Genomic DNA, 18,160 nt, shown 5'->3' on the forward strand with positions numbered 1-18,160 from the left:
AAATTGGGATTGTGTTGAAATTGATCACTTCTGTGCCATTAATTGGCTGTAACCAGGCTTTTCATTTCAGAGAATGTGTTTAATCCCCCAGTGCTAACAGGCCAGACTTCAGTTGTGCATTCTGCAAAAATACAGAATGGTTTATCCTCATTAATATTCTGGGACTTCTTAGGGTGAATCAAGAGTTTGTTGCACCAGGAATTTGTTTTCCTGTTGTAAGGACAACACAAAGTGGACCAGACTATCCAACTGTTATGAAAGCAAGGAGAGGGGAAGAGAATGAACTAAGACCAAAGACATATTCAGGTGTTCAAAAAAGAGCAAGCTGGCTCTCACCGTTGTTCATTTTACATACAGGTTGAGCATTAATAATCTGAAATACCTAGGGTCAGAAGTGTCCTGTATTTAATTAATTTATTTTATTTTGCAATACTAGCATATAGATTATGAAATATCTTGGAGATGCAACCCAAGTCTAAACATGAATTTCATTAATGTTTCATATGAATATTGTCCTCATAGTCTGAAGGCAATTTTATATACAATATTTTGAATAATTCTGTGCATTAAATTGTGTTTGTGAACACTGCACTATGAGACAGAAAAGGACAGTTTTGGATTTTGTAGAATTTAGGAATTCTAGATAAGTGACACCCAACCTGTGTTTCAAAAAGGAGAGTTTTTACTATTTGTGTTGTCTAATTATCCTGTTGGAATCACTACTTTTTCAGTGTTTCTGCCTGTGCAATGAGTCTTCATGGATAGGAGAGCTTCTCCTTTTTTGACTGGCACTCTCAATGTGACGAGATTGACAATATAGGGGATGGGTTGCTGTGTTCACCCTATTCCCCTATTCATTTGTTTATTTAAATGCCAGAAAAGGTTAGAGCTGGACCTTCCTGTATTGACTAGGTTCATAACCTACAACTACTAGAAGCTGCAGACTTTGTCAAAGCATACTTTTTCGAACTTGCTCAGACTCTGCATACAATTAAATCTAAAGTGCTTTTCTGAGCCACTTGGGGAAGAGGGACTTCATTTGCTTGGTGGATTTGCTTAACAGCTCCATGTGGAAATGCATCACTTAAAAGTCATCTCCTGTAAGATGATCAGGAGGAAATCCAGCTGAGCAGCCTCCTTTCCTAATCCGACTTTGCTGTGAGTCTTGCCCATATAGGCAGGCTTTAAATAAGTGGAAGTCAACCCAAAGCCTAGCGATTATGGAGTAGCTCTCATCCAATGATGCTTTCAAAATCCAAGGTGTAAAGGGAAAGAAAATCCTTTTTGAAGGGCATGGGTGCTTTCAGTGCCAGCTATTGTATGCACTAAAGTTGGAAGTAGATTTCCTAATGCCTACTCTCTTGGGGCTGAAAACCGTCAAAGGGGTTTGAAAGCTTGGGATTTATCAGCGCAATGGTGTCAGAAGGCACTCATAGTCTCCCCTCCCTTTCTCACAAAGTGACCTCCCACTGTGTTTGTGGCATCACTCCACTGGTGTCATAAACCTGCATTTACCACTTTTACAGTCTTGCAGGTAATGCTGGCAAAGCAATAGTCTTATAGATGTAGAGAAGATCTGACTGGGGGGACAATTGTGGGAAATGGGGTCCAAAGTAACAACTTACTTAAGCTCTAGAGCTGGCTGCTTGGAAATTCAAGCAGGACTCTTCTCAGTCTGCATTCCCAGCACTCAGTAGCTTTCCAGCCAGCTTCAAGTATTCTGGGGATTTGCTAAGAATGAAAGGAGATCTGTGGAAGTAATGGTGTACAATTTAAATTGTAGCGGTTATATTTATACCCTGCTTTATCACTCCAAAGGGGTCTCACAGCGTCTTTTTACTTGTGCCCTGGGAAAAATGGTGTCTAGGCATTTTCTAGGTTCTCCAGGTGATTCTATGGTATGCTTTCCTCAGAAACAACCATAGAGTTGCATGAGAAGATCTTCCAAATTTGTAGAGAGAAGCCCTCTAAGAATCACAGGGTCCTCTCCAGCATGACTTTATGGTATGGTATGGTGACTTTATGGTATGGTATGACTTTATGGTATATATATATATATATATATATATATATATATATATATATGGTATAGCATGACTTTATGGTATGGTATGACTTTATGGTGTAGCAGGACTTTATGGTATGGTATGGTGGCGAAGTGTGTTAAAGCGCTGAGCTGCTGAACTTGCAGACCGAAAGGTCCCAGGTTCGAATCTGGGAGTGGAATGAGCGCCCCCTGTTAGTTCCAGCTTCTGCCAACCTAGCAGTTCGAAAACATGCCAATGTGAGTAGATCAATAGGTACCGCTCCAGCAGGAAGGTAACGGCGATCCATGCAGTCATGCCGGCCACATGATCTTGGAGGTGTCTACGGACAATGCCGGCTCTTCGGCTTAGAAATGGAGATGAGCACCAACCCCCAGAGTCAGATATGACTGGACTTAACGTCAGGGGAAACCTTTACCTTACCTATGGTATGGTATGCTGGGATTAGAAGCTAAAGGTAAAGATTTCTCTCCGACATTAAGTCTAGTTGTGTCTGACTCTGGGGGTTGGTGCTCATCTCCATTTCTAAGCTGAAGAGCCAGCGTTGTCCATTGACACCTCCAAGGTCATGTGGCCGGCATGACTGCATGGAGCGCCATTACCTTCCCTCCGCAGCGGTACCTATTGAACTCACATTTACATGTTTTCAAACTGCTAGGTTTGCAGAAGCTGGGGCTAACAGCGAGAGCTCACCCCCTCCCCTTTCGGTCAGCAAGTTCAGCAGCTCAGCAGTTTAATCTGCTGCGCCACTGGGGGTGTGTGCAGTGGCGTTTGGTTATACCAGCAGTTTCATGTAACTTTGGTTTGGCTAAGAATGTATCCCCTGTGGATATGGGGTTCTTATTTTACTATTCTGTATTTTTTAACTGTTATTTGCTATTTGGGATAATCTTAAGAGCAAATAGTCTGCACAGAAACATGTATGGGGTTTCTTACACATATTTGCACAACGCTTTCTGCACAAATATTGCTGTAGGAATCGGGCAACTATGAATTTTAACTGACAAATTAAACATGTGATTGTGGCCTCATGGTAATATTACTCTCTTGAGCTAAAAGTATTACACATTTTACTCCTGGGCTCAACACTTACTTTTAGAGAGTCAAATTGTGCAAATAGTGGTTCTGCTTATAGTGTCTCTGTCCCGATTTCTGAATGGAAGAGAGTCAGGCTGCTACTCTAAGATTGAAAAATTGTTTTATGTTGTTGGAAGCCGAGATGAGACAGACTCTAACTCCCAAGCCCAACAAGAGAGATTTTGGAAAAAACGCAAGGCCAAAGTGGAGAATTACCTTCTCATACTGTATATGATACAACTACTTTCCAAAGGAACGAATGTATAGAAACTAATTCATACAGAATACATGTCCTGAAAATAATGGCAGAAGAATTGGCTGGAGCCTAGGCGTCTTAATGTTATTGGAAACTTGTTTGTAGCTTTTCCTGCTTTATTTTTCCACTTCTTTCCTTTCCCTTGCCTTCACATAACTTAACAGATTATGCTTTCTGTATGGAAATTGCACAGTGAAGAACGACAAGGAAAAGTGATTCTAAAGACAGGCTTACTGGCCAAATGAGAGAAAATACAGGGCTCACTTGTTTGGAGAGCATTAGCATGAGAATGCAGAACGGCATGGTGTGTTGGTTGAGGTGGCCATGCAGAACTGGGGGAATGGGGAGGGTGCGTGGGGCTCTTTTGCAAAGCCTACAAACCATTTTGACTCATATACTAACCATGCATCCTTTGCCCCTGAAACATTTTAGCAGAAACCCAGATGTGCTAAATATGTCCAAGAGTTTTTGTGGCATTAATTGGCAATTAATCAGTAATTAATAACAGTAAAAATGCATACAACAACCAGCTATTGTGATCTTATTAGGGCAGTTTTCTGCAGCATTTTCAGCTGAGCACATGTTTTTGTGTTCAAGCAAGATGAGTAAATGAATGTTAAAATATTAAAAATAAAATCTGAGCCATAGGACTCAAGGTGGCTTATAGAAAACACATAGGCAACATTTCACATAATTGAGGTATTTCATGTTTGTTGTGTGCCTTCAAGCGGTTTTTGACCTATGGCGATAGGAGCCCTCAATGGCGCAATGGATTAAACCCTTGTGCTGGCAGGACTGCTGACCAACAGGTTGGAGGTTCGAAATCGGAGAGAGCGAATGACCAGAGGCGGTCCAACCATAAGGCAAACTAGGCACTTGCCTGTGGCGCCATCGCCCCGGGGGCGCCATCGTCCTAGGAGGAGGGCGCCACTCTCCGCCTCCTTCTCCTTCGGACCTCCCGGTGCCCACGCTGGGCCTTCCGGCCGGCACAGACCCACCTTCGCACCACATGAGCCCACCTTTGGGGCCTTCAGAGATTGTGAGGTCTGTGGGAACTTGGAAGCTAGGTATGTGGGGTTTATATATCTGTAGAAGGTCCAGGGTGGGAGAAAGAACTCTTCTTTGAAGCAGGTGTGAATGTTGTAATTAATCACCTTGATTAGCATTTAATGGCCCTGTAGCTTCAAGGCCTGGCTTCTTCTTGCCTGGGAGAATCTTTTTTTAGGAGGTGTTAGCTGTCCCTGATTGTTTACTGTCTGGATTTCTTCTGTTTTTAGAGTGTTGTTCTTTATTTACTGTCCTGATTTTAGAGGTTTTTTTTAATACTGAGGGCTAACTGGGTTATCTAAGTCCACACTGCCCTATATCCCTGATCAATATTTAGTGCTAAATTTGCAAATACAGTAGAGTCTCACTTATCCAACATAAACGCGCCGGCAGAATGTTGGATAAGTGAATATGTTGGATAATAAGGAGGCATCAAGGAAAAGCCTATTAAACATCAAATTAGGTTATGATTTTACAAATGAAGCACCAAAACATCATGTTAGACAACAAATTTGGCAGAAAAAGTTGTTCAATACGCAGTAATGCTATGTAGTAATTACTGTATTTATGAATTTAGCACCAAAATATCACGATATATTGAAAACATTGACTACAAAAATGTGTTGGATAATCCAGAACGTTGGATAAGCGAGTGTTGGATAAGTGAGGCTCTACTGTATAGTAATTCCTACATAACATTACCATGTATTGAACTGCTTTTTCTATTGATTTGTTGTAAAACTTGATGTTTTGGTGCTTAATTTGTAAAATCATAATGTAATTTGATGTTTAATAGGCTTTTCCTTAATCCTTCCTTATTATCCAACATTTTCGCTTATCCAACGCTTTTATTTTTCAGTGATTGGGTTTTTTTGGGGGGGGGCGCCAAAATTCTTTTCGCCTACACTTGAAAAATACCTAGGGCCGGCTCTGCGAATGACCTCCCTCTGTCAGCTCCAGCTCCCTATGCGAGGGACATGTTGTTGTGGGAGGCTTCTCCCACAATAATAGTAAAACATCAAACATCCAGGAGTTCCCTGGGCAACATCTTTGCAAATGGTCAATTCTTTCACATTAGAAGCGACTTGCAGTTTCTCAGGTCGCTCCTGACATTTTAAAAAAACCTATTGAGATCTTGCTGTAATTTATTTTTTTGGCAAGACTTGTTCAGAAGAGGTTTGTCATTGTCTTTACTCAGAGGCTGGAAAAAACGTGACTTGCTCAAGGTCACCTAGTGAGTTTGGTGGCTGGGTGGGGTTTTGAACCCTGGTGGCACAGTGTGTTAAAGCGCTGAGCTGCTAAACTTGCGGACCAAAAGGTCCCAGGTTCAAATCCCGGGAGCGGAATGAGCTCCCTCTGTTAGCCCTAGCTTCTGCCAACCTAGCAGTTCGAAAACATGCAAATGTGAGTAGATCAATAGGTACCGCTCTGTTGGGAAGGTAACGGCACTCCATGCAGTCATGCTGGCCACATGACCTTGGAGGTGGACAACTCCAGCTCTTCAGCTTATAAATGGAGATGAGCACCAACCCCTATAGTCGGACACGACTGGACTTAACGTCAGGGGAAACCTTTACCATACCTCCAGTCATAGTCCAGCATTCAAACCTCTGCATCATTAAAATATACAAGTTTAAATATAGCATTAAAAGCGACATGAAGGCAGAGAAGGTGTTATCGGAGATAACCCTTCTCCAATAATCTCTAGCACAATTCTGCGTTCAACTTCCAGTGGAATCTCCGGTGAAACTGAACACTGAATTTCACTAGAGGGTTATGCGAATTTCACAGATGACCACTCGAAGAAATACAGTTACAGGTAAGCAACCTGTTCGTATCTGCATACTACCAAGGCAACTCTATGGCTTGCTATCCATGGAGTCAGCCTGGAGGACCTAGAGCAGTGGTTCTCAACCTGTGGATCCCCAGGTGTTTTGGCTATCAACTCCTAGAAATCCTAACAGCTGGTAAACTGGCTGAGATTTCTAGGAGTTGTAGACCAAAACACCTGGGGACCCACAGGTTGATAACTACTGACATAGCGATTCTTAAAGGGAACATTGTAATTAAATCCACAAATAATCAAACCTGCAGAGGTTAAACCTGTAAACATGGGGAGACCTGATTGTTCTGTGATGGCCATGATGACTCCCTAACAAGAATAATCGCTAGCAAGGCCTGATGGAAGTTCTTGACTATTACTCTAAAACATGCTTAATTTGGGAAGGCTGCTTAAAAAATACACCCGTTTGCCCCAGACTTAAAAAATTCGTATCTGAATGCTTTGTTTTTCTCAATCTACTCTAGGCATTGCTGCAAGGTTGAATTCAGCTTTCTCTGTAAGTATTCTCTTTTAGCCTGCACACCCTTGAGTAAATAAAGGCAACTTAAGTTTTCTCCCTTCTCAGTTATTTTCTGCATTTATGTCAGTATTTCCAACTTTTTTTGAACTGCTTCTCAGAATTGATTTCTTACAGTGCAGCTGTGCGGTGGTAAACACACAAGGGAGTTTGTTGCTAAAAGTAGGCTCTGATAGTTATTTCCGTACGGGAGGCTTGTGTAACTTGGGACCACCAGTTTAAATGCAGCCTGGAAGTCATATACATAAGCCCAAAACAGGCTGCTTCCCCCCTCCCTTTGCTTGTACAAATAAGAGGCTGACATACATCTGGCAGGCTACTTACACATTGACTTGGTAGTCACGTGTTAGGCTGGCTTGACTAGATGGATTGCTTGTCTGGTTTAATACTTGGGATAGGCCATGGTTCAGTGGTAGCGGTCCAGTCTAAAGCTTCTACAGGATGATCTAGGAAAGACGTCTGTCTGAAACCATGCATAAACATTACTGGATTGATGGACCAGTGGTCTGGCTATATATTAGGGATGTAATTTGACACGAAGTTTCATCACAAAGGTAGCAGTGAGTAATTCCAGCAATTTTCTGCCTGTTGCCAGAAATTCTTCAAAACCCACATAGTTTTGCTCAGGCTTTCCGCAACTGGGGAGTTCTTCTATGCCAATTTTGCATAAGGTTGCTTTGTGAAGAAAACGGCAATTTGTATGTAGAAAATATTTCAATACAGTATTAATTTTGGTGCAGAAATTGCTATTTTCTATGCAAATCAACTACACTCCCCCCCCCCCCCACCCACACACATTTGCAGGTGTGACTTCTGTTGATTTTATTAGTCACAGATGTTATCTCTCGGAATCTCTGCATCCTCCATTCTACTCTGTGGTACTCTGAAAGTTGACCACAGAATTATACTGAAGGATGTAGAGTTTCCTAGAATATGAGTTTTAAAGGCAATTTTAGTGTATTTACTGTATTTTAATTCTGTTTTTATCACACTGTTGCTATTAAACTTTTTAAATTTTTGTATTGCACCTTTTAAACTTGTGGAGTTTACCTGCCTTGAGTCACCACGGGGAGAAAGTTCCTCCAGGGTGAGGGGATAGGGTATAAATAAAGTGTATTATTATTATAAAGGTGGGATAATAATAATAATAATAATAATAACAACAACAACAACAACAACAACAACATCTCTAGGAATCTCTATTTCCTCCAAGGCAATTCAAGTCAGTTTCTATTATTTACCACACTTGTACCCCGTCTTTCTCACCCTGAAGGGGACTCAGGGCGGCTTTACAAAGACAACAATTTGATGCCGCATGTACACATACATATCGATAAATAAACGAATGCATTAAAATCCAAACCAATTAAAACATAATTATTAAAACATCAATTAAAACATCACACAATCCAGGTCATATTCCAGGGCCAATCCGAGTCATCATTATATTATTTATAGTCTCTTATTGCACTGCTCCCATTTACTAACCAAAAGTTTGGTCCCAATGCCAATGTTTTTAGTTTGTTCCTGAGGGTCAGGAGGGAGGGGGCTGATCTAATTTCACTGAGGAGGGAGTTTCATTGATGAGGGGCCACCACAGAGAAGGCCCTATCTCTCGTCCCCACCAGTCGTACTTGCAACTAGTGGAAGTAGACAATAGAATTGTGGTGGAAGACCTAGAAATGCCTACAGATAGATGTTCTCATAAGTAAAAAAAGAAACAAACTTTATTTGCGGTCTTCCCCTTTCACAAGGTCATTTCCCCCTATCTTCAGGGAATGTGCAGAATTGACTGTACAGTAAAGCCCCGCTCATTCGAGTGCCGCTCATCCAAGCATCCGGGCTATCCGAGCCAATTTCCTCCCCCCCTCACTCACCCCGCCAGATCCCGGTGCTGCCGGAACCCAGCTGGGTGAGTGAGCGAGGGATGGAGGGCGGGCTCGCTGGCTGGCTCCTTCGCCAGGCCGGGTGCCGGTGCTGCCGGCCACGGCATGGCAAAGGAGCCGAGCCATGGAGGGCGGGCGAGTGAAGGAGGAGGGCTGCAAAGGCCCTCCCCATTCACCCGCTCGCTCGCTGGCTCCTTCGTCACGACGGGTGCTGGTGCTGCCGGCCCCGGCGTGGTGAAGGAGCTGAGCCAGTGAGCGGGTGAACGGGGAGGGCCTTTGCAGCCCTTCCTGTTCACCCGCTCACACGTTTGCTCCTTTGGCAGGCTGGGCGCCGGAAGCACTGGAGCCCAGCTTGACGAAGGAGCCGAGTCAGCATGCAGGTGAATGGGGACGGCCTTTGCGGCCCTCCCCGTTCACCCACTCGCACACTGGCTCCTTTGGCAGGCTTTTCCGTAATCCCTCCTTATTATCCAAGATACTCGCTTATCCAAGCTTCTGCTGGCCTGTTTAGATTGGATAAGCGAGATTCTACTGTATTTGCAAATTTTATACAACTGCCTCAGAAAGACTCCACCAGTGATATTTTTTTGCACACAAAACAGCATTTTCTGTGTATAAATTGATATTTGTGCATTAAATAATATTTTACATGTAGGAAATGCTGGGGTTTTGAGTGAAATATCCACAAGAAAATTGTGTGCAGATCAAGTTCTGAATTGCAAAGATTTTGGCTGTCCAAGATTCTTACATGTTTCTAGACGGTTCCTGAATATGCGTTTTGTCCCTATTTATTTATTTATTTATTTATTTATTTCTTGCATTTATATCCCGCCCCTACAGTGTATAAAGTAGCTTCTAGTGTTTCTGTCTGGCAGTGTTGATTCAAGGACTCTGGGAGCAGAAATAATTCTGAAATCTGTGAAGAAAGAAAAAAAGTTCTTTTTTATACTCTGAGTTAAAAAATAAGAATAATTTAAAACTAATTAATGTATTAATTAACCTATAAGTTTTTTTCTCCTGTGTTGATATCAACATGAAGCAGAATTTTCTTTTAAGAACCAGAACTCTGAAAAGTTACAGAATTTCATTACATTGAGCCATGGCAGTTAAGGTGGTGTTAAACTGTATCAATTCCACAGTCTAGATGCACCCTGACATTTTATTTGTGTTTGACGAACTGGAAAAAGAATTAGCCCACCATCCACAGGTGAGGTCTCTTTCATGCTTCTGTCCACAATTTTCTTCCCTGTTGACATAGCTGTAGTCTGTGATGATGGTTTTGTCACAGATCAAGCAAGTCCTGGACTACACAGAAAATTCACGATGTCCAGCTTTACCAAGACATTTCTCCAACAATCAGATAAAGAGCAATCAAAGGATTATTACGATAACATCTCTCTTTGTACTGCACATTTTGCCTTGCAATAGAACTGGTCATTGGCTGGCTTTGCAGTCAGGATGTGAGGCTGGAAATCAATAACTCCAGTGGTTACAGCATGACCTGTTATTTTTAAGAGAAATAGGTGATTGTATGATCCAGATTTCTAATAGCACTGATATAAAAAGGCAACTATATCATACAATTGTTTAATTTAGACACGTTCCAAACAATATATTTTGATTATGTTTTTAGTCATTTGATACCTGGGGCTTATTTTCTAAACAGTAAACTATTATTGGGAAAATGTGCTCAAGTGTGGATCAATTTTAGATCAGTTTTAGTGAGTGACACATTCCAATTGCAGCTTTAATAGATGCATAGTTTCCAAGTTGAGGGAAGTAATAATCCCACTATTTTCTGCACTAATTATGCCTTATCTGCATTATTGCATTCATTTCTGGGCTCCTTATTTAAGAAGGCTATATATGGAGAAGTTAAAGCAGGATCAGAGAACAAAATTATTATTATTATTATTATTATTATTATTACTACTACTACTACTCCTACTACTACTCCTACTCCTACTCTTACATTTATTTATACCTCACTTTTTCTCTCCACAAGGAGGCTCAAAGCAGCTTACATTAAAAGCATTTCAATAAATTTAAAATCTACAAATATACAAACATTAAAACAGAATTAAACATTAATGGTGTTAAAAATTCTCAGGTAAAATCTATAAAAACATATTCAAAGCTAATTCAAAGCTAAAAATCACAACACCTCCCTGATTTGATCTCAAAAACCTTCTTTTTCAAAAGCCTGCTTGAATAAAAAGGTTTTAGCCTTCCTATCGTCCTTGAAAAACAAGGATGATAAGAAGTATGGTGAATAAAAGTTGAAGGGACTGAACATGTTCAGTTTGGTGAAGGGAAGGCAGAGTGGTTATCATTATCCTCTTTAAATACTTCAAATAGTGTCAGGTCTGTTCTCTGCAGCCCTAGAAGGTAAGGCTATGGGCAGTTTGGGGCCACATTATGGCAAGGCAGGGGTGCTGTCAACTGCTACTGTGATGAGACACCGACCCCACAGCCCAACTGTGCCAAACCTGATTCAGCCTTGCTGGTAATGGGGCTGGTTTACATCACCCTCCCAGACCCCGATTACCCCCCAAACAAAGACAAATGGCACTTATCCGATCTCTAGCATGTTTACTTCTTGGTCCCTCTCCATGTGAGTGAGCAAGGCAGCTTAGGTGTAGCAAACCCCCATGGTAGGTACCAGGAAGTAAAAATGCTGGAGATAAGGTAAGTACCATGTTTGTGTACTGGGGGGGGGGGCTGCAGAGGATAAGAGGGACAGCCACCCTGCCTCCCCAGGCTGCCTCTGTCCTAGGGAGTGTGGAATGGCTGTTAGGACACAGATCCCTAATTCCATATAGGATGGGTGTTAACACTGCCCCAACATTGTTCAACTCGGGGGTGCAGCTGTGTTAAGCGTCTTACCCCAGATTAACTCTCATCAGCCTGTGAGTGTTGTGTGAACATCTGTAGCCTAAGTCAACTTTACACCAGGTTAAATGGCCTGTCTACAACTGCCTTAGGTCTAATGGTTTGAAGTTACAGGTGGGTAGATTTCGATTGGACATTAGAAATAACTTCTTGACAGCAAGAATGATTTCGCAATGGAATTACTGTATAAATCAGGCATGGGTAAACTTTTTTTGTCTTGGAACTACATTGCAGACCCAGCTGAGAAGACTGGGCTGGGAGGAAGGAGGGCTGTTGGTATGCTAGACAAGGTGGGTCTGGGAGAGGGAGGGTGCAGGGCAGGGCCTTGGTCATCCTCAGGTTGTTCTCCCAGCATAAGGACGGAGCTTCTTGCCCTATTCTTATGCTGGGAGGAAGGTGGAACATGAGACAACTGATCCTTGGGCTGTCCTCTTGCTATTATGCCAGGAGGGCAAGACAGGTGGCGACTGAGAGTGCTCCGGAGGGCTCTCAGCCACCATGTGCCTTCCATAAGCTGTCCTCCCGGCATAAGGATGAGGTCGCTCACACCATCCTTATGCTGGGAGGAGGGTGAGACATGTGGTGGCTGAGAGCGCTCCATAGGGCTCTCAGCTGCTACATGTCTTTCTCCCCCATCTTTTTGGCATAAGGATGCAGTGGGCCACCATGTCCATATGCCAAGAGGAGATGGAAAATGAGGAGGGCCTGAGGTGAGTGCCTAGAGGGGCGCATCTGACCCCCGGGTCTTAGTTTGCCCATGCCTGGTATATACTCATGTGTAAGTTGATCTCATGTATATGTCAAGGGCAGTTTGGGGGGGGGGGGGATAATGGATTTTGATATGCCAAAGATCATTTCATGGAGCGGAAAGAGCACTCACGCTGCCAATGGTGGCCAACTGACCTGGCCATCACTGCCACTTCCCTACTCAAACATTCAAAAAGGGCAGATGCTGTACCACAGAAAATAGAGTAGAGGAAGTTTGTACTTCCTTTAGGTTCTCCCATGATGGACTAAACTTTTGCCTTTTGCCACTCTACTCAAATATAAGGGGATGGTTCCCGTTTTTAATAAAAAAAGAGTTAAGATACATTGATCCATGGACCTACGTTTTGGGGTTGATTTCTTTCAACTAAAACTTCTAGACTTAATACGCTTTAAAAACTATTGCATTTGCTTCAATTTTTAGACATGCTCAGGACTTCTTTTTGGAAGGTTTTTATTGATTTTATTTGGCACAGACTCACACCTTCTGCTTGAACTGTGTAAATGTTATCTTTTTCTCGGGGTATTTTAATATATCTTATCTCTGTCACATTTTAATTGTTTTGCTTCAGGGTTTTAATTATTGGTTGTGCTGAGGAGCAATATCCTGGCCGCAAAACAGGATATATTATTAAGAAATAAATACTTCTGTCGGTTGTACTGATGCTCCCAATATTGAGTGGATTAATTGTTCCAATATCTGCCAATCCTGGGATAAAAAAGAAGCTTGTAAAAACAGCAGAAGTGGGGTATAAGAATTGGAAAGAGTGAAGGTTATCTAACACTTTCCCCTTTAGCTTATCCTTTCCCTGTTAATGATTGCAGCTTTTCCCTCTATTTCCTCAGCATCTTTGAGTTGCCCATATTGATTTTGCTTTTCTGTGGGAATGTGGGTTTTCTGAAAAAAGAAGTTGAAATGGAAATTTTTCCAGTTCTATCTGAATAGGTATAGCTAATGTGAGTCCAGGGGCCCATTTCCCCTCCATGGATTGTACAAGAAGTTGAAATACCTCGATTTTCCATTTGTTGGTTATTGTTCTTTTTGCATGTTTACATGTATTAGGGGTTTTAAGCTATTTTACATTGCCAAAAGAATGCTTGGTTTGAGGCTTTGAGTGATTACTGAGGGATCTGTATGGTCCACAGAAGTGTGGGCCAAGAGCTAAATGGGAGGCAGACATCACAGTTTTCCCACAGCAAATATGTAGTTTAATTGTAATATTCAAACACTTTCCCAGTTTTATCAGAAACTATTTTATTGGGATATTTGTCATAATGGAATAAGAATAGGATCGACTTCCCTTGAATTTAAGAAGAAATGTCCAGTCCTGGAAGACCATTATTTTTAAACAACATGCACCTAAGGAGAGCTCTACCTAATGTATATTCTATCAATATTTTCATTTTTTTTTACTGTGGTATAATACATTCATTCACTCATTTTTTGCACTAGTTACCAGTTGCTTTTTAAATTGAGAAAAACCTGTTACAATTCAAGCAGCTAAAATTCTATAACAATAAATCCATTGTTAGCTATGGTTATATGGATATAAAGGCTGTGATATTTTCTATTTTCACCCCACATCTCTGCCCCTCCCCCCCCCCCCCCCCCCAGCATGACCAAGCCAAATGCTATCACGTTAGAGCCCTTGAGTCTTAGTAGGAAGACTTTGGAAAATGATTGAAGTGTTATAGAAGAAGGTCATCAGTCCTTGAGCAACTTGCCTTCTTTTTGTTTTAAATAACTTCAGCACATTCCTAAAAGTGTTTGTGTCAAATAAATCAAAGTTCTGAGAAAAAGTGCTGTTGCAGGCATAACATATACGGCTTTCAAGGAAAAAAGATTAGGAGGTGTGTGTGGAGGTGTGGGGACATGGGGAAGGAAAGCCATATATAACACAGCAGGTATGTACAGAAGGATCAGGAAGGATGGTGTCAAGGTGAGTTGGCTGGATAAAAAACTCAGTTTAGATAACAAAGCAATGTGAGATGAAGCAGTTTGTGATGCAGGGAAGAGATTAGCAGATTGTAGCAAGGGATCAGCATTTGGGCAGGATTGCGGAACTTAAATATTGCTAATCTGAAAGAAGTGTTCACCAACAAGACAAATTTAACTGATAAAAAATAAGCACCACAACTTTACCTACAATGAAAAAGAGGTGATTTTTTTCCCTTTTTTGTATCATGAGCATCTTATATAGGAGGTAATGAGGCTTTGCTATGATGCATGAGGTGGGAAGAAATAACTTTTAAATTCTTGCCTTTTCCCATGCTTTTATTTTATTCTGTTAGTACAAAACAGTAGCATATGAATAAAACATCCAGAATACAATTTTCTTGCAATCTGTTGTACATATTTTGGCTCAGATGACTGTAAAATCAGGAGATTCAACACTCCTAGTGAGGAGGGGAATTATAAAATTATCTAACCCATACTGTTTTCCCTATGAGTAATTTTCCTTGAATTTGTTTTTGTTCACTTCCAAAAACAGATCTGTGGAAAACCCTGACAGCTGATTTTCTGTAATGGAGGGGGGGGGGGGGCTAATTGAATATAACACAGCAGGTTATATCTCAGTATAGATCGGATAGTTGTGCCTACCGGTAATGCACAGTACAGCACCTGTGTCTGCAGAACTGCAATTCTATGATATTCTTCTACCACAAGTTGAACATAAAACCACAATAGAGAGGTGCACTCTTGGCATTTTCTCAGTTCTCTACCTACATTCTATAGTTGCTTCCACCCAAAGTTGCATATAAAGATGCTGTGGAGGACTTAGTAATGCAAAAGAGTAGCCTTGTGCATTCTGAACAAACTGGGATCCATTTCGGTGTCCCGGATTTCAATGGGGTCCCAGTTTTTCAGGAGCCTATCGGATTTGGGAGGACAGAATTCTGTTTTCGATCTGGGAAACTGAAAGCTTCATTTTGTATTTGGCCAGTTATGGGGGGTGGGGGGACACTTCCCAGACTCCCTTTCCTGTCATTTTAGGCATTGTTTGTCCTTAGATCCTATTTCTACTCTAGAGGGGAGCCACTGCAGACAGGCGTGCACACTTTCTTTCCTGGGCCTCCCACGCCACACATTCTTTCCAAAGCATTCTAAGGAGGCTTCTTAACAGTTGTTTCTACTCAAGAGGAGAGGTGGTGCAGGCAGGCACGCATACTTTAAGGAGGCTTCTTAAAACTGTTACTACTCTATAGGAGAGGTGCTGCAGGCAGGCACACATGCTTTCTCTCCTGGGCCTTCATCATGCCACACACAAGGCATTTTAAGGAGGCTTCTTGCAGCTTTTTCTATTCTAGAGGAGAGGTGCGCACACGCTTTAAGGAGGCTTCTTACAGCTGTTTCTACTCTAGAGGAGAGGTACTGTAGGCAGGTGCACGTGCTTTCTATCCTGGGCCTGCAACATGCTCTTTCCAAGGCATTTTAAGGAGGCTTCCCAGGTAAGGAAGAGTTATGACCTCCAAGAGCTATCCTCCCTGGGCTACCTTTTAAAAACCCTCTTTTTTCTTAGCATGCTCCAGTCTCTTTTCTGCTTTGGATTTAATGCTGCCTTAGAGCTGTTTCTATTTTCTACTCTAGAGGAGAGGTAACTATTTTCAGGGAATGAGGATTTTCTTTTTGTTTGTTTTTATTAATAAAAAAGACTAAAATGTGATGCTGAATAGGGGAGGAGGAGCTGGGATCGGCTGCCATGTCGTCCTGTTACGGAAGGGACGCTGTGACAGGTGGGTCCTTGCTGTTTCAAACACCTGAACAAACTGAAGAAACCAGATCGGCCAAAGGATACGGCTAAAAATGGATCTGTGCACAACTCTACTAAAGAGGTGTTTTCTTTAGACATTTTCTAGGCCCTCCAGCATGATTCTATTGCATGCTTCCACCAGAAGTGGTTCATTTCAGTATGGTTCACATTTCCATGGTAAATTCATGGAGATCATACTGTATTTAAATATTATGAGGCTTTCGGCATTATCCTAATTCAGTCAAGGGTCCTGTCAGCACTGGGATCCCCAGCTAAAAATCCCTAAAACAAGGCCACTGTTTAAAAGCTTCCAATAAAGTTGAGCCCATCACTTTCTAAGGTAGTCTAAGGATATATCTACACTGTAGAATTAATGCTGTTTTGACATGATTTTAACTTCTATGGTTCATATAACTCACCAAACAACAACTCCAAGTGGTGTCAAACTGCATTCATTCTACAGTGTAGATGTGCCCTTACAGATTGCTGGACAGCTCTTGCTTTCAGGAAGTTATTTGTAATATTTCTTGAAATTTTCTTGCCTATAATATTAATCTATTAGTTTTGAGTCATGTCCTTTGGATCAGTGGAATCTCTTTTCCTGTGTTTTGAATCCATTTCAAAAGGGCTTTCCTCATTCCTGGAGATGCTGGGATTGAACCTGGGAACTGTGTGCTAAGAAAACACTGTACCTTCAAGCTACAATTATTGTATTACTAGGAAATATACATTCATGATGCCAATTGTATTTATTTATTATCCTTTATACTTCTATTCCAACTTTCTTCAAGAGTGCTACCTCCCTAATCCATCTTCACAGAAGCCCTGTGAAGTAGGCTAGTTTGAAAGAGAGCGATTGGCTCAAGGTTACCTAATAAATTTCATAGCTTGGCAGTGGCTAGTCTGAAGTCCTAGATCTGTGCTTTTATTATTGTGTCACGTTTGCTGACATTATTATCTTTCATGGAACATAAGATCAAGCAGAAGGAGCTTCTACATAGAGAATGCAATTAACTTTGGGAATACAACAGCATAAAATATGGTGATGTTACTTCAGAGTGATTTCTAATGTTTCTGAGTGATATGACAAGGAGTTATTATAAAATTCCTAGGAATGAAATTCAGATCCAAATCAATAAGGTTCCAAAGGCTCCAGCCCAAGCATTCTCTTTTAAACTCTTATCAAATATATTTAAATAATTATGTGAGGCTTTTTCATATACTTTTTTTTTTTCTTTGGTATCTACTGGGGCTTGACTTCTGGATTGTTTCCTGCTCCTCTGGATATCCAAATCTGTGGGTGATCAAGTTTCATTATATATAATGCCATTATAAAATAGGAACTGTAAAAATCAGCCTTGTCTTTTGGGGGAAAACGGGGAGGGATATTTTCCGGCCATGGATGGTTAAATCTGTGAATATGGAGGGTCAACTTTATTTTTAAAATACAGAAATTGTGAAATGTTGATCCATGAGCTTCCATAAATACACAAACAAAATAAATAAACAAAAATAACAAAAATGGTTTCTACATTTCCATTGCAGTTTACTGGAATGAATTTTCATTTGCTTACTGCACACTGTGTTCTTATTGAAAGAACATTGCCAAAAATAATAAAAAGTTACAGAAAGCACAACAGAAGGGAAAATTGGATTGCCCAAGGTCACCTACAGAATAAAACTGAACATTGGGTTGCTGTGACATATTGTTAAACCAGAGTTCTGAGCAATAGATATATCATAGAGCTGGTTGAACTTTTATGTCAAGTGTGGGAAGTATAATCTAGATCAACTCTTGTGAGTGGACAAGAGCAGAAATTGCAAGATGTTTTGGTATTGCAACATTTGATATTTTGCAGACTGACTGATAAGCAGTACACAATTGCAGTGATGGCACAGCATAATCAATTATGGATTTTTGTTGCTATTGAGATCTAGCCTTTGTTGTTGTGTGTCTTTGTTGTTGTGTTGTTGTGTTCAAAGCATTTCTATCCTATGGTGATTTGAATGTAAACATATCATAGGATTTTGGGGGGCAAAATTTGTACTGGTTAGGTGGGTTATCATGTGCCTGCCTTTG

General features: G+C 41.2%; 1 protein-coding gene across 10 annotated transcripts in view; it reads left to right on the forward strand.

Annotated features, from left to right (window-relative positions):
- Nucleotides 1–18,160, forward strand: part of fat3 (FAT atypical cadherin 3) — a 572,050-nt gene that overhangs the window by 129,191 nt on the left and 424,699 nt on the right. The window contains exon 3 of one of the 10 annotated variants that reach the window (XM_062974528.1): nt 6,733–6,764. The exons of the other annotated variants lie outside the window; for them this stretch is intronic. The gene's annotated coding sequence lies outside the window, so the exon portion shown is untranslated. The remainder of the gene's footprint in view (nt 1–6,732; nt 6,765–18,160) is intronic. 10 annotated transcript variants of the gene reach the window in all.

The sequence above is a fragment of the Anolis carolinensis genome, chromosome 3 (genome assembly GCF_035594765.1).
Source record: "Anolis carolinensis isolate JA03-04 chromosome 3, rAnoCar3.1.pri, whole genome shotgun sequence".
NCBI lineage: Eukaryota > Metazoa > Chordata > Lepidosauria > Squamata > Dactyloidae > Anolis > Anolis carolinensis.